At 54.1% G+C, this 14,678-nt stretch overlaps 1 protein-coding gene across 2 annotated transcripts in view; it reads left to right on the forward strand.

Annotated features, from left to right (window-relative positions):
* Positions 1–14,678, forward strand: part of TMEM181 (transmembrane protein 181) — a 377,932-nt gene that overhangs the window by 198,933 nt on the left and 164,321 nt on the right. The window lies entirely within an intron of this gene.

A 14,678-nucleotide genomic window follows, 5' to 3' on the forward strand; every position in this document is an offset into this window, starting at 1 on the left:
TCTCAACTCCCCGTTGGCTTTTTTGATGAAAAACAAAGGGGAGGCAGCCGGGGATCTAGAGGGACGGATGAACCCAATGTCCACATAATGGTCAAGATATTCCCTCAAGTGCGCTGTCTCAGGAACCGAGAGAGCATACACACGACAAGAAGGTAGAGTAGCCCCATCCACTAAGTCTATCCGACAATCATAAGGACGATGAGGAGGCAGTTGTTCCGCCATACTTTCACTGAACACCTCCTCATACGCCTGATATTGCGGAGGCAAAACCACCATCTTTTCGGCCGCTGTGGCCACTATCAATGGTAGATAAGACACCGCAGCATTCGTCACACCTGAGGAAACCCTATGCTCTCTGCATTCCTCGGACGCAAACCGGACCTCCTTTGACCTCCAATCGATTGTAGGATTATGGTGGCTCAACCAGGGCATTCCCAGAATGACCTCGTATTGAGGCGCCTCTATAATATTCAGCGTCAATTCTTCTCTGTGATGTCCTTCTAGGATTTCTACAGACAACACCAGAGTGTCTGTTTGTTCGGTAATCTTTCCTGATTTTAACGGTTTTCCGTCCACAGCTAGTACTTCCTCAGGAACGTCTCTTGGCACTCTTTCTAAAGACAACGCTGTTACCAACCCACTATCAATGAAGTTCCCAGTGGCTCCAGAGTCGATCATGACTCTCACCTGATGGTTCTGAAACTGACTCTCCAAGCACATGGAAAGGAGTATGTGTGTTTCGGTCTCTAACAGCGTCATTACTGTCAACGAAGGGATCTGGAAAGGGGGAGAACTGATGCCGAGGGCACAATCTGCTTTTCCTCCTTTTTCTATGGTACCCATAGATGTGATGGCCAACCGTTTGCTACGGTTCCATACACCACTTGTTTTAGGTTTAGTAGGGCAATCCCTAACATAGTGACCCTTTTTGCCGCAATAGAGGCAAAGGCCCAAGGCTCGCCGATGTTCCTTTTCTTCTTTGGACAAGGGGGCTTTGACTGCCCCTATCTCCATAGGTTCGGAACCTGATTCTCTTGCTGTTAACGCTCTTCGTGGGGTAGAGTCGGACCCAAGGTACCCCCGATCCCATCGTCTCCTGTCACCCCCTCTGTCACTCATCCTACCATCTAGACGTAAGGTCAGGTTTATCATGTCTGTACAGGTAGTTGGCTGGGGGTCTATCTGGGCTATGACGTCCTTGAGTCCATCCCTCAAACCATGATAAAATAGGGACATTCTTTTTTCCTCGGGCCAAGCAGTTTCAGCTATCAGCCTGTTGAAATCCATCATGTAGGATATCAGGTCTCTCTTTCCCTGTCTGAGTGTCAGTAGCTCTCTGTCTGCACTGAAGGTAGTGGCCCTGCGGTCGAACACTCGCTCGAATTCAGCCCTAAATGCCGTCCAGTTGTTCAGTACAGGGTCATCATTGCGCACCAATGGTACTGCCCAATTAGCCGCATCTCCAATCAAGTAGGAAATGGCGAAAGCCACTCTAGAATGGTTGGTCGGAAAGGAGGCCGGTTTGCATGAAAAATGCATCATAATTTGTGTCAGGAAGACTTGGGTTTTTGCTGGATCCCCAGAATATCTCTCTGGGCTAGCAAGGGGTATAGGAGGTGGAACGGTAACCTGAATTTGTGAATGAGAGGCATCAAAGGGGTTCCTACTCAACCTGTCCACCTTTTCTTTTAGGGCAGTAGCCTCAGCCTTGGAAGCAACGAGTTCTTGTTGCACCAATACCAAGGCTTGAAGCACATCCTCCAAAGTAGCCATATAGTCACCACCCGGATCGGGTGTAGCTTAATTCGTGGGCGTGTTATTCTGTCAGGTACGCTCCACAGGATCCGGATGACGAATATAAGGCCCACCTCCAAACGTCACAAACACTCTGATATTTATCAACAGAGGGTTTGAGCCATTAGGTGAGGGGAAATGTAAAATAATAAACAGGGAAGGGAAGGAAGGGGACAGCTGGGAAAGGGAAGTACCTGAAACGACAGAACATACAGGGATAAGAACACCATTCATACAGCACCGGTAATATCTACAATACTTTATAATAGACTAGATACCTGTGGAGAAAAGGCAGGACTTGGCAAGAGATATTCTCTGTTCCCCCTCTAGTTCGTTAAGCTCGAGACCTATATGGAACATACACAGGTTAGAATTGATCTCGTGACAACCACTAACACCCATGAACCAGGCAAGATACCTCCTATCATACCTGAAGATTAGCATACGCCTTTAAAATAAGGGATTCTGGGTGTGAGTTACCACCATGAAAGAGTAATTGAACTGAGGGGAAGAAGTGTAGGAGCAAACGTGGAAACGTACAGAACACGGTAATGCGTGGGGCGCAAAAACCACAGCACTCCGCTCTGTCTGGTAAGGAACTCCAAGTCACCTAGTAGTCATCAGGTACAAGAAACGGTTGAGTTCCACAAACAATAACTGAAGGCTGTTGAATAGCATGCAAATAGGCTAATACCATAAGAGCACAACCTCCTTAAGACTTGACAGTAGGTTCTCACGGCAACGCGTAGCTGCGACCGCCACCGCGCTCCGCGAGAGAATTTAATCCTTTTTAAACACACAACAACAAGCGCTTGTTCTGAATACACGGAGCTCCGACCGCCACCGCGCACCACCTACACAAGGTAGTATAGAAACAAGTTTGGCGATAGAAAGTTACACAGTGAACAAGAAGACACGGCAGCGTGTGGTGCCCTACCACTCCGCTCCGCTCTTCTTTCTGAATCAAAGGAAATTGTACTCCTGACAACTAGTCTTGCAACAGCAGCGTGTGGAAAGAACCACACGGCCTTGCTCACTTGCAAATCCCAAAACAAAGGTAATGCGCAGCAGTTCCTTCACTGCGCACACTGGAAACGGCAACGCATGGGGTGCACCACAGCGCTCCGCTCAAAGACGGACGGAGAAGGGCGGGGGGCCGCTCCTACCTGGTTGCAGAATCTCACACGGCAGCAATCCAAAAGAGTCCAACACAAAACAGCCGAAGCGACCTCCTTTCTCCTGCTCGAGTTCTGAACCCAGAATAACACGCAACAGGAAGCGTGTCACACCGTCTAAAGTAGCCTCAGCCGAGGCATCTGGGAAATGTAGTCTTTTCCTACCCGGAAAGGATGTCAGTCTATCTACCGATTAGCGCTGTAATGCAGGCGCTTCGTCGGGCTCTGACAGTCTCGGCCGGATTGGCTTTCGGGCATTTCAGTGGGCTTTCGCTGCTGCTCGAACTGCAGCTTAGGCTGATTCCTATCTGGCTTTCCCATTCTCCCACCAAGGGACCTCAGGGGTGGTGTGTCTCAGTCCCAGCGTAGTCCAAGCACTCACTAACCAGTAGTGACTGCCGCAGGATAGGAGCAATTCCTAATTAGGAGCTAATGGCTAATGCGTATGCAAAAGGTGGCTTTAAATACAATAGTTTAGAGGATAGGTGGCCAGTTCCAACAGCGTTCGGAGCTCCGTGCCTCAGCGCTCCTGCAATCTGTAAGAAGCTCAGTGGCCCTAGTACAGTTTATACCCCGCAGCCGTTGGCAATCGTGCCTATATCCAGATCGCAAGCGTAGACAGCAGGGACAGGGATGGGTCGTTCATACAGTGCAACAGCCGGAAGGAGTGGGGAAGAGGAACTCTATCATGGGCAAGCAGTCTCACACCCCTCCAGGCGTTCTCTCCGCACCGGGGCACAGCGTTAGTAACCCAGCTGCACAGACGCGGCACCCGCAGGGCCCAGGCGCTCGGTCACACACTCACCACCCACGACCTCAGGTCTCCAGCGGTATCCAGCCAGGTCCATTCTCGTTCACAGTCGGGGGGGGGGAGCTACCAGCAGGCCCGCAGGTCTTCCATGCAGCCAGTGTATTTGTCAGGGCTCCGCATAGTGCTCCGTGATTAAAAATGTCCGCTAGGCCTATTTTCCCAGCCCAATCCTCGGGCTCGCGTAGTCCATACGTGATAACGTACGGCAGCAGCAGCTTCACGGAGGTCCCGGCCCAGAGTTATGCAGCGCAGTTTCAGTACCCCGCAGCGTCGGATTTCGGAGCTGCTTAGTCCCAGCAAGTCACCATATATTCCCGCTACAGCGGCGGTAGGAGTGATGCATTAGTTGCCCAGGATAATGGTAGGATAGATGGCTTGATCGGGAGAGCTCGCCTATGGCGCGGCAAGCTCCGCCCCCCCGGGTGACTTAGTGTTGGAACAAACTCTGAATTGCAAATGCCACCAAATTTCTCAACAAAACGCTCATGACCACTGTCTGACAGGTGAACCCCACCCCATGAAACATGGCCTCCCCATGGGGCACCCATGCGGACTAGACTTTAACCGTGCAGTATTGAGAAATTGCCTCATCCTGTAATCGAGGCGCCTGGCTGACTCATTCATGCCTTTTGTTGACCGCCCTGATCTCCAAACGCGTCTAGGTATGATGTGAGACCATGCGATGATAGCCCCTGGGCATCTTTTTGCCAACCAAGAGATTTCCACCATCAAGTTCTCAAATAAGGCTCTTCTGCCCATTGCTGCCAAATCATTGCCCCCTAAGTGTAGGATGATGAGCGCTGGCGGCGGTAGCTATTGTCGCAAAACCCCCTCCACCAGCGGACGAAAACCATCAAGTCTCAGACCGCCTTTACCATTCCAAAGAAAGCATTTCTCCATGCGGCCGCGGAACTAGCGGAGGAACGGCTCTGCCTGATGCACGAAGGAATGGCCAAAAACCTAAACACTGGCAGGAGCCTATCAGAATGAAAAAGGAATGCTTACAGAAACTAGCACATTGTGAAAAGGAGGCACGGCTTTGGTGTCACTTAGGATGCAAGATTGTTGCATGTAGTTGAGAGAATGGATAAAGGGGTAACGCCTGGAAAAGTAACTCGGGCCAAATACCCCACGGAAAGAAGGAGGTATGCTTCAAACATTGAGTGGCAGTGGAAGAGGGGGTGTGTAGAGTTGAAAAAAAAATGGAGTGTCGACTAAAAAACTGAAAAATAAATCTATACATAATCACAGAAAAATTATTTGGGACATACAGTAAACTTAGGAATAGAAACATAACATGGTTGATATGTATGTGTAGTGATTTTAGCCACCTAATAGAAGTGCTCTATATCCAAAAGAACTGGGTTTTTTTGATAGTGAACTTTATTGGTTTTTGAATAACTGAAATTCATTGGTAGCAGAATCAGCATCGTAACAAAACAGCACATCCCATACACTCGACAAGACAATGTAGTTGGCCCATTTGGACCGGGCGTGGATTTCCCAAACTCTTTCAAGTGTACAACAGAATTTAGACCCTCACGGTGGAAGCATATTAAACCATTTACCCCAGACTTTGCCAAATAGTTCGGGGCAACCCTGTGCCTCATAGAGAGATTCCTCCTGTGCTCTGCACCAGTCCACTCCCCTGTTCCAGTTCCGCACAGTCGAAGCCTTAGCCTGAGACCAAAGCGCGGCTATGTCTCTTTTCTCCACCGCCACTGCAGTTTCCAGAAAACGTTTGTCAGCCCTGGAGCCGTCAAGGCCGTCAAAGACCCCCAATAGCAAGTGCAACAGTTCATGGGGAACCTCCCATCCTAAGGCCTGCGTAAGTTCAAGTTCCACCCCTCTCTAGAACTTCGCCAGGGCTGGACATTGCCCTACCATGTGATAGAAATCCGCTGGAGCGGAGTCGCTGGGCGCACATGCGGGGGAGGATCGCATCAGGGCCCGGAAAAGGCGCATGAGTGAGGTAAGCCGCATGAAGGTAGTAAAGTTGGACCAGGCGTAATTTAGAGGATGTTGTCAAAGTTTTAAGTGCCATAAGGGCGTCCCGCCAATCTGCTTCCTCCAGGGACCCAGCCACCCCTCCCAGCGAGCCCGGAGTCGGTCCAGGGACGCAGGGCCATTGTTCAGCAGCGACCGGTAGATTCGGGACACCCCCCCCCCCTCCCCAGGTTCCCATCATCACCTGAGCCTCCAGGGGGCTGAATTCGGGGAGAGAGGTGGGGGATGGAATGTGGGTTTGGAGGGCGTGTCTAAGTTGTAGATATTTATAGAATTGGGAGGGAAGGAGGGCGTGACGTTTCTGTAGGTCAGTGAAGGATCGGATGTGGTCTCCCACCCACACGTCTCCAAGCAGCGGTATCCCAATGAGGTCCCTAGCCAATAGCCATAGCCAAGTGGAGACGACGAATGCAGTGACGGGTTCCCCTGGCCGGCATGAACCCACACTGGTCAGGATGGACCAAGTCCTGTAGGAGGGGGATGAGTCGCTGGGCTATCGCGGTGGCAAAAAATCTTAACCTCTGTATTAATCAACGAAATTGGAAGGTAGTCCGCACAGTCCAGGGAAGGAGCTTGCGTCTTTGGAAGGACCACTATGGTAGCCACATCAGTTTCAGGTGGGAAGGACCCCTCCTCCACCACGTGACTGAAGAGCTTCACTAGGTGGGGAACCAATTCCTCGCGGAAGGCCGCATAGTATTCCTGGGGATAGCCGTCAGGCCTGGGCGTCTTGCCTGGGTGCAATAGGGAAATCGCCCCGTGAATTTCTTCCGGGGTGAGGGGTGGTCTAAGATATCTGCAGTCTCCTGTGGGAGGCATGGCAGACGAGTACCGGTCCCGTCCAGCAGGTCCGTCAGGGGAGTACAGGGGGGGCGAACCTCGTACGGGGTCGCGTAGTAGCCAGCAAAAGTTTGCGCGATGGCAGAGGACGTTACGTGGTGAACCCCCATTCCAGACCGAATCTTGGGGATGATACGGTTAACTTTGGGATAGGACACCAGGTTGTGGAGAAGCTTGCGGTTCTTATCGCACCACCCGTAAATACGCGCCACCGAGGAGCGCCAGAGCATTTTAGCGGACTCCAGCGAGATCCGGTGAATCTCTTCACGGACCAATGCGAGTTGTCGAGAGGAGTCATCTTCGCCGTTAGTCAGTTGAATTCTCTCTAGGTGTATTGCCTGATTCTCCAGCTACACTAGCTGGGCGGTCTTCTCCACATGTTTCGCGTGGACTAGTCCTCGGGCCACACCCCGAACGACGGCCTTACCTGCCTCCCACAGCGTCCCCGGTGTGGGAACCGAGCCCGTGTTGGTACCGAAGTAGTGACGCAATTCGTGCCCGAGGGATTCCACCAGCGCAGAGTCCTGCAGGACCCAGGCATTCAGCCGCCAAGTCACCCGTGGACCGACAGTGGGGGTTCCAAGGCGGAGGGAGACAGGGGAGTGGTCAGAAATCCCCCTGGGTAATATAGTAACCCCAGACAGCAGCTGGCAGTCCGTGGCGGGCATCAGAATTAGGTCTATACGGGAGTGGGTGTGATGAGCCGCCGACGTGTGGGTGTATTGTTCTTTGCGGGGGTTCCAAACCCGCCAAACATCACAGAGGCCCGAAGACCACCAGAGAGGGTCCTCGCAAAGGGAAGGCGATTTATCAACGGGGTACCCGTCACATCCCGTGCAGGCTGCAGAACGGCGTTAAAATCACCCCCGACAACAGTGAGGCCCTGTGGAAAGGAGGGAGCCATCTGCGAGAGGCGCCAAAGTGTAGTCGTCATGAGTGTAGGGGGAACGTAAGCGCATAGGAGGTTCATAGGACGTCCCTCAATCGACCCGGAGATGGCAATATACCTACCCCGTGCGTCAGTCTCGGCTCTAGCCAGGGTAAAGGGAAGCCCTTTCCTAAGTAAAATGGCCACTCCTCGGGAGCCCCACGCAAAGCCCGAATGCCAGACCCTGTCAAACCCATAGCGAGCTAAAAAGTTGCATTGGGAGCCCAGGAGGTGCGTTACTTGAAGAAACAGGATGTCAGGCGTGTGGCGATGGGCAGCACGGAGAACAGCCGCGTGCTTAATTCGGTCGAGGAGGCCATTAACGTTCCAGGAGAGGATGTGGACAGGCCTATTGAGGGTGTAGGACATCTAGCGGAGTAATATGTGGAAGAGCTCTTGTACCCGTGGGTTCCTCCTCAGTCTGGGGGAATGCACCCACCCACCCGGGCCCAGGGCCTGAGAATGAGGGCATGGGAAGTAGTGATTTGCCTGCCGGCAGCAGGAACATCTAGGAACGCGCAGCTACCAATGAGAACAAACAACAGCGGCCCATAGGCGGCTAAAAACAACAAACTAACAGGAGACAACAGTCCCCTTCCTTTCCCCCGCCCCCCAACTCCCCCCCTCCCTACACTTCTGAAGTGGAAGCATCTGTCGCCCTGAAAAACCAAACACCAACTACCCTACAAAGAGGTGAATCGCTAATCTAAACGGTTAACAACAAGCGAGCAGGGACATGGCTTAGTTGGACCCCCCTCCATGTACACGGATAAAATGCTAACAGTTGAGTCCAGTAGTTAATGGGCATGAAAGAACAGAGTATCAGTCCCAGGACTAAAGTGAAGGATCAGACCCCACCGGATCAATCCTAGAGCCAGTTCGGCCCCAGCCCGTTGGGGCAGGAACAGTTACGATGCAGAGTCCCAAAGGGCACATTGCAAGTTGCACAGCTTGTGGCACCGGTCATACTCCATCATCCCCACCGGATCCACGGATCACGGGGCTCCCAGACAGATCCGAATCCGACATGGCCCCTTGTAGAGTCTCTTCGGGTCCGGGAACAATGCCCAGATCAATCAGTGAGGAGGCTAGGGTGGGGGAAGCGGCTCCCTGATTTAGAGTTTGGGGCGGAGAGCGCTGGGGCTGCGCCTCTGGTGAATGGGATGTTCCACCCCGTCGGTTACCCCTCTTCCGGGACCCGGTGCGTCGCTGCTGGGACCTGGGCTCATCCTGTCTTGGCTGGGGCCCTCCGAGCAGGAGGGAGGGACACCCCCGGTAGGAGGGGACGCCCCTCTGTGAGCCAAGTCCATGCCGCTTGGCGGGTATCAAAGAAGAATGACTTGTCCTGGTAGATCACCTTGAGCCTTGCTGGAAAGAGGAGACCGTTGCGAAGACCCATGGCCCTGAGTTTTTGTTTCACTTCGTCATAGGATCGACGTTGGGTTTGCACCTCTCGGGAGTAGTCCGGAAAGACCATAATCCTGGAGTTCTGGAAATGCAGTGGACCCAGCTACCTGGCTGCCCCCAGAATAGCGTCTCTGTTACGGAAGTTGAAGGTTCTAAGGATGATGGGGTGAACAGGAGCCCCAGTCGGGGGCCTGGGGGCGAGTGAGCGGTGGGCTCGCTCCACCGCAAACCAGGGGGAAAGCTTCTCGTCGGGCATCCAGGAGCGGACCCAGGTCTCTATAAAGGTGGCAGTACGACCCTTCTCCACCCCCTCCGGGAACCCCAGGAGGCGCAGGTTATTTCTTCACGCCCTATTATCGGCATCCTCAGCCCTGCGGTGTAACTCCGAGGTGTGCGTCTGTAGGCGGGCCACCTGTGATTTGAGGGTGCCCACCTCGTCCTCCACAGTGGAGATGCGGGATTCCGCTTCTGTGATGCGTTCCGAGGCCTTACGGAGGTCTTGGCGGATTAGGGCCACATCCACCCGCACCTCCCCGATCTTATTCTCTACAGAGGCCTGCGATGTACTTATCGCCTGTAAGATGGGGGAGAGATCCCCTCCGGCAGCTCCAGACAACGCCGCCGGTCCTCCACCTGGGTCGCGATCCGACTTAGTGAACTGATCCATTTTAGTTTGGGTTGGAGGAACGGGGTTCTGGGTGGTGCGGGTCCTGCCCATGCCGTAGAAGAAATCAGCTCAATGCATCCCCGTCACAGCCTCGGGAGTGGGTGTGATGAGCCGCCGACGTGTGGGTGTATTGTTCTTTGCGGGGGTTCCAAACCCGCCAAACATCACAGAGGCCCGAAGACCACCAGAGAGGGTCCTCGCAAAGGGAAGGCGATTTATCAACGGGGTACCCGTCACATCCCGTGCAGGCTGCAGAACGGCGTTAAAATCACCCCCGACAACAGTGAGGCCCTGTGGAAAGGAGGGAACCATCTGCGAGAGGCGCCAAAGTGTAGTCGTCATGAGTGTAGGGGGAACGTAAGCGCATAGGAGGTTCATAGGACGTCCCTCAATCGACCCGGAGATGGCAATATACCTACCCCGTGCGTCAGTCTCGGCTCTAGCCAGGGTAAAGGGAAGCCCTTTCCTAAGTAAAATGGCCACTCCTCGGGAGCCCCACGCAAAGCCCGAATGCCAGACCCTGTCAAACCCATAGCGAGCTAAAAAGTTGCATTGGGAGCCCAGGAGGTGCGTTACTTGAAGAAACAGGATGTCAGGCGTGTGGCGATGGGCAGCACGGAGAACAGCCGCGTGCTTAATTCGGTCGAGGAGGCCATTAACGTTCCAGGAGAGGATGTGGACAGGCCTATTGAGGGTGTAGGACATCTAGCGGAGTAATATGTGGAAGAGCTCTTGTACCCGTGGGTTCCTCCTCAGTCTGGGGGAATGCACCCACCCACCCGGGCCCAGGGCCTGAGAATGAGGGCATGGGAAGTAGTGATTTGCCTGCCGGCAGCAGGAACATCTAGGAACGCACAGCTACCAATGAGAACAAACAACAGCGGCCCATAGGCGGCTAAAAACAACAAACTAACAGGAGACAACAGTCCCCTTCCTTTCCCCCGCCCCCCAACTCCCCCCCTCCCTACACTTCTGAAGTGGAAGCATCTGTCGCCCTGAAAAACCAAACACCAACTACCCTACAAAGAGGTGAATCGCTAATCTAAACGGTTAACAACAAGCGAGCAGGGACATGGCTTAGTTGGACCCCCCTCCATGTACACGGATAAAATGCTAACAGTTGAGTCCAGTAGTTAATGGGCATGAAAGAACAGAGTATCAGTCCCAGGACTAAAGTGAAGGATCAGACCCCACCGGATCAATCCTAGAGCCAGTTCGGCCCCAGCCCGTTGGGGCAGGAACAGTTACGATGCAGAGTCCCAAAGGGCACATTGCAAGTTGCACAGCTTGTGGCACCGGTCATACTCCATCATCCCCACCGGATCCACGGATCACGGGGCTCCCAGACAGATCCGAATCCGACATGGCCCCTTGTAGAGTCTCTTCGGGTCCGGGAACACTGCCCAGATCAATCAGTGAGGAGGCTAGGGTGGGGGAAGCGGCTCCCTGATTTAGAGTTTGGGGCGGAGAGCGCTGGGGCTGCGCCTCTGGTGAATGGGATGTTCCACCCCGTCGGTTACCCCTCTTCCGGGACCCGGTGCGTCGCTGCTGGGACCTGGGCTCATCCTGTCTTGGCTGGGGCCCTCCGAGCAGGAGGGAGGGACACCCCCGGTAGGAGGGGACGCCCCTCTGTGAGCCAAGTCCATGCCGCTTGGCGGGTATCAAAGAAGAATGACTTGTCCTGGTAGATCACCTTGAGCCTTGCTGGAAAGAGGAGACCGTTGCGAAGACCCATGGCCCTGAGTTTTTGTTTCACTTCGTCATAGGATCGACGTTGGGTTTGCACCTCTCGGGAGTAGTCCGGAAAGACCATAATCCTGGAGTTCTGGAAATGCAGTGGACCCAGCTACCTGGCTGCCCCCAGAATAGCGTCTCTGTTACGGAAGTTGAAGGTTCTAAGGATGATGGGGTGAACAGGAGCCCCAGTCGGGGGCCTGGGGGCGAGTGAGCGGTGGGCTCGCTCCACCGCAAACCAGGGGGAAAGCTTCTCGTCGGGCATCCAGGAGCGGACCCAGGTCTCTATAAAGGTGGCAGTACGACCCTTCTCCACCCCCTCCGGGAACCCCAGGAGGCGCAGGTTATTTCTTCACGCCCTATTATCGGCATCCTCAGCCCTGCGGTGTAACTCCGAGGTGTGCGTCTGTAGGCGGGCCACCTGTGATTTGAGGGTGCCCACCTCGTCCTCCACAGTGGAGATGCGGGATTCCGCTTCTGTGATGCGTTCCGAGGCCTTACGGAGGTCTTGGCGGATTAGGGCCACATCCACCCGCACCTCCCCGATCTTATTCTCTACAGAGGCCTGCGATGTACCTATCGCCTGTAAGATGGGGGAGAGATCCCCTCCGGCAGCTCCAGACACCGCCGCCGGTCCTCCACCTGGGTCGCGATCCGACTTAGTGAACTGATCCATTTTAGTTTGGGTTGGAGGAACGGGGTTCTGGGTGGTGCGGGTCCTGCCCATGCCGTAGAAGAAATCAGCTCAATGCATCCCCGTCACAGCCTCCGCCACCCGGCGCAGTGGCCAAACCCACCTCCCGCCCACCGCGCACCCCTGGTGAAGAGAGGAGACAGTCTTCCAGCAGGGCCCAACAGTCGGTGACAGTGGTGGTCTCAGACAACCCCGATGGCCCCAAGCCCTCAGAATACCTCTGCCGGTCTCCAGCCCCAGGGCTCCGGGCACCCCGGGAGAAGGGGGGGCATGGTTAGGGGGGGGGGGCTCGCCACCCGATACGATGGCCGACTTGCCCCCACTCCGGAACACGGCACAGGGCCCAAGTGCTCAGGTGGGGATATGGAACGGGCAACCGCAGCAGGGCCCCCGGGGCCAACCGATGTCTCGGGCATCAGAGGGTGGAGCCCCCAACCGCTCCCACACCCGGCTCCCACTGGAGGCACCGCAGTACGCCAGAATGCAACACCGTCCGAATCGGTCGTCAGGGACCACCCCGCGCCGAAGGTGCAACGGACTTGGCAAAGCCAGCAGCCCTCCTCGCCCTGGCTCAGCGTTCTCAAAATGGCGAGGAGCGCGAAAGTCAGGCCCGGAAAGGGTCTCAGCAGGTCAGTCCCCCTGAACCAGGAGCGAGGCGCGTACCTCTAATAGCAGTATGCCACACAATGTCCTTCCATTCTCAGGGGCAGCCAGCCTGTCAGGGTACCATTGCAGCGCACCTCCCCTCTATGCACATCGGGGATGTGCACACGTGCGTGTCTTCAGCGATGCAGGGCAGCGCTCAGGGGAAGCTCTCGATCCCCGCTCACACCTCGGGGAGGTCCCGCACCACCACTCAACCACTGCCCAGGCCTCCGTGCCCCATGCGGCCCAAACGTCTGTCTCGCGCCGGGCACCTCCACCACTGCAAGTCCGCCGCTTCACACAGGCGCTGGCGACACTCATCATGAGGTCCTCCGCGGGCTGGTGCAGCGCGGGTGGGGCACGGCGACCGGGCTCGGTCACGCGGTCCTCCGCCGCCCGTCAGCATCAACACAGCACAGGGGTGCCTCCTCACAGCGGGCGCCCCAGGAGCGGGACCACCAGCCTCACGTAGCTGCCGTCGCTCCGTAGCCCAGGGCACACCATTCCCGCTTCCGAACGCCTCCGCCAGCATCAGCAGCCGCCTCCCGCCCTCTTCCGGGCCCGCAGTCAGGGGAGGCGGGTCACGCACAACAGCCTCGGGTCCCAAGGCGAAGCCGTCGGGCGCCGCCACAGTTTACCGCCGCCTGGTGAGTCTCAGGCAGCAGGGGCAAGCCAGGCGCCGAATCGTCAGGGCAAGGACTTAAGCTCCGACAGCGAGGTGACCGCCATCTTAGACATCCAGGGCCTCGGGGGAGAGGGGGATCGGTGGGGGCAGCAGAGAGACCGGGCAGCCCCAAAAGTGAAATCGGGCACAGCAAACAGAAGGGGGTGCCGCCGCAGACCGGTGCCGAGGTTTGGGATCAGCTGAGAGCAGGTTGGTTCAAGGCGGATGACGGAGGTGGTCCGGAGCACTCTTAGAGTGCCACCGCCATCTTGACGCCTCAGGCCATGCCCTCCAAAAGAACAGTTTTTCAACAGTAGTATATACATATTATGAAGATTTCACATAGTATATTATATCTCTCATACATCTCTAGGCATTAAAGTTTGGTGGGTCAAGAAAGTAGTGATTGTGTCGGCATTTCGTCATATTCATTAAGTCCATCATTTACCGCAACAAGACTGCCAATCGAGCTTCCTTCTGGGAGACATAGTTGAGTTGTATTGTCACTCCCACTGAGCTTAGAAGTGGCCAGTTCAGTGGTTTGCCACCATATTTATTCTGCTTGTGTATCATTTGTGTGAAGTGTTCAAACTGAGAAGGCAATCTGCTGTTTCGTTTTTTCACTGTTGCAGGCTTTAAATATTTTAGTCATAACTCAATGCAACCCAGACCTATTGCCTTTCACAATTCTTGTTTTATTTATTGCCTTTATCTGCATAAAACCTAATAAACAATTCAAAAGTAAGAGTGTAACCTGGGTAAATATCTGATTAACCTCTCAAGTAAAGGACAAAATCAAGAACTATCCTGAAGAGGTGTTGTGGCCTTGTAGTATGTACAAATCAATAACTTTTCTTTATTATTAGAAACATCTAATGCTGACTCTGCTAATCATCAGTAGTCCAGCGTCAATTGACTCTGATAACATATGATATACAAGCATACCTTTTATGTTGTCTGGGGGGATATGACAAATATGTTTTTAACCCGTGTTAGATTTAGGATTTTTCACCGGTTAATCAGCTACCCAGATATGAACAACTGGTCTAAAGAATTATGTTGCTGTCCCTGTGACGACTTGTCTCCACAAACAACTATACATGTGATCTTATTTTGTACATTTTATGTTAAGGAGAGATTAAGATGGATCTGCCCCTTATTAAGGAGGGGGGTGGAGACAATGCCGACTCGCCTTTCTATATCTACAATCCCTGAATAGCGTCTACTGTATTGGAGTCATGACCGTTTTTTTAAAAAGCATGTTGAGATGTAAGGAAAACTGTTGATATCTAATTCCCTTAGAAAGCTTGTC

This window comes from Lissotriton helveticus, chromosome 6, assembly GCF_964261635.1.
Source record: "Lissotriton helveticus chromosome 6, aLisHel1.1, whole genome shotgun sequence".
Lineage (NCBI taxonomy): Eukaryota > Metazoa > Chordata > Amphibia > Caudata > Salamandridae > Lissotriton > Lissotriton helveticus.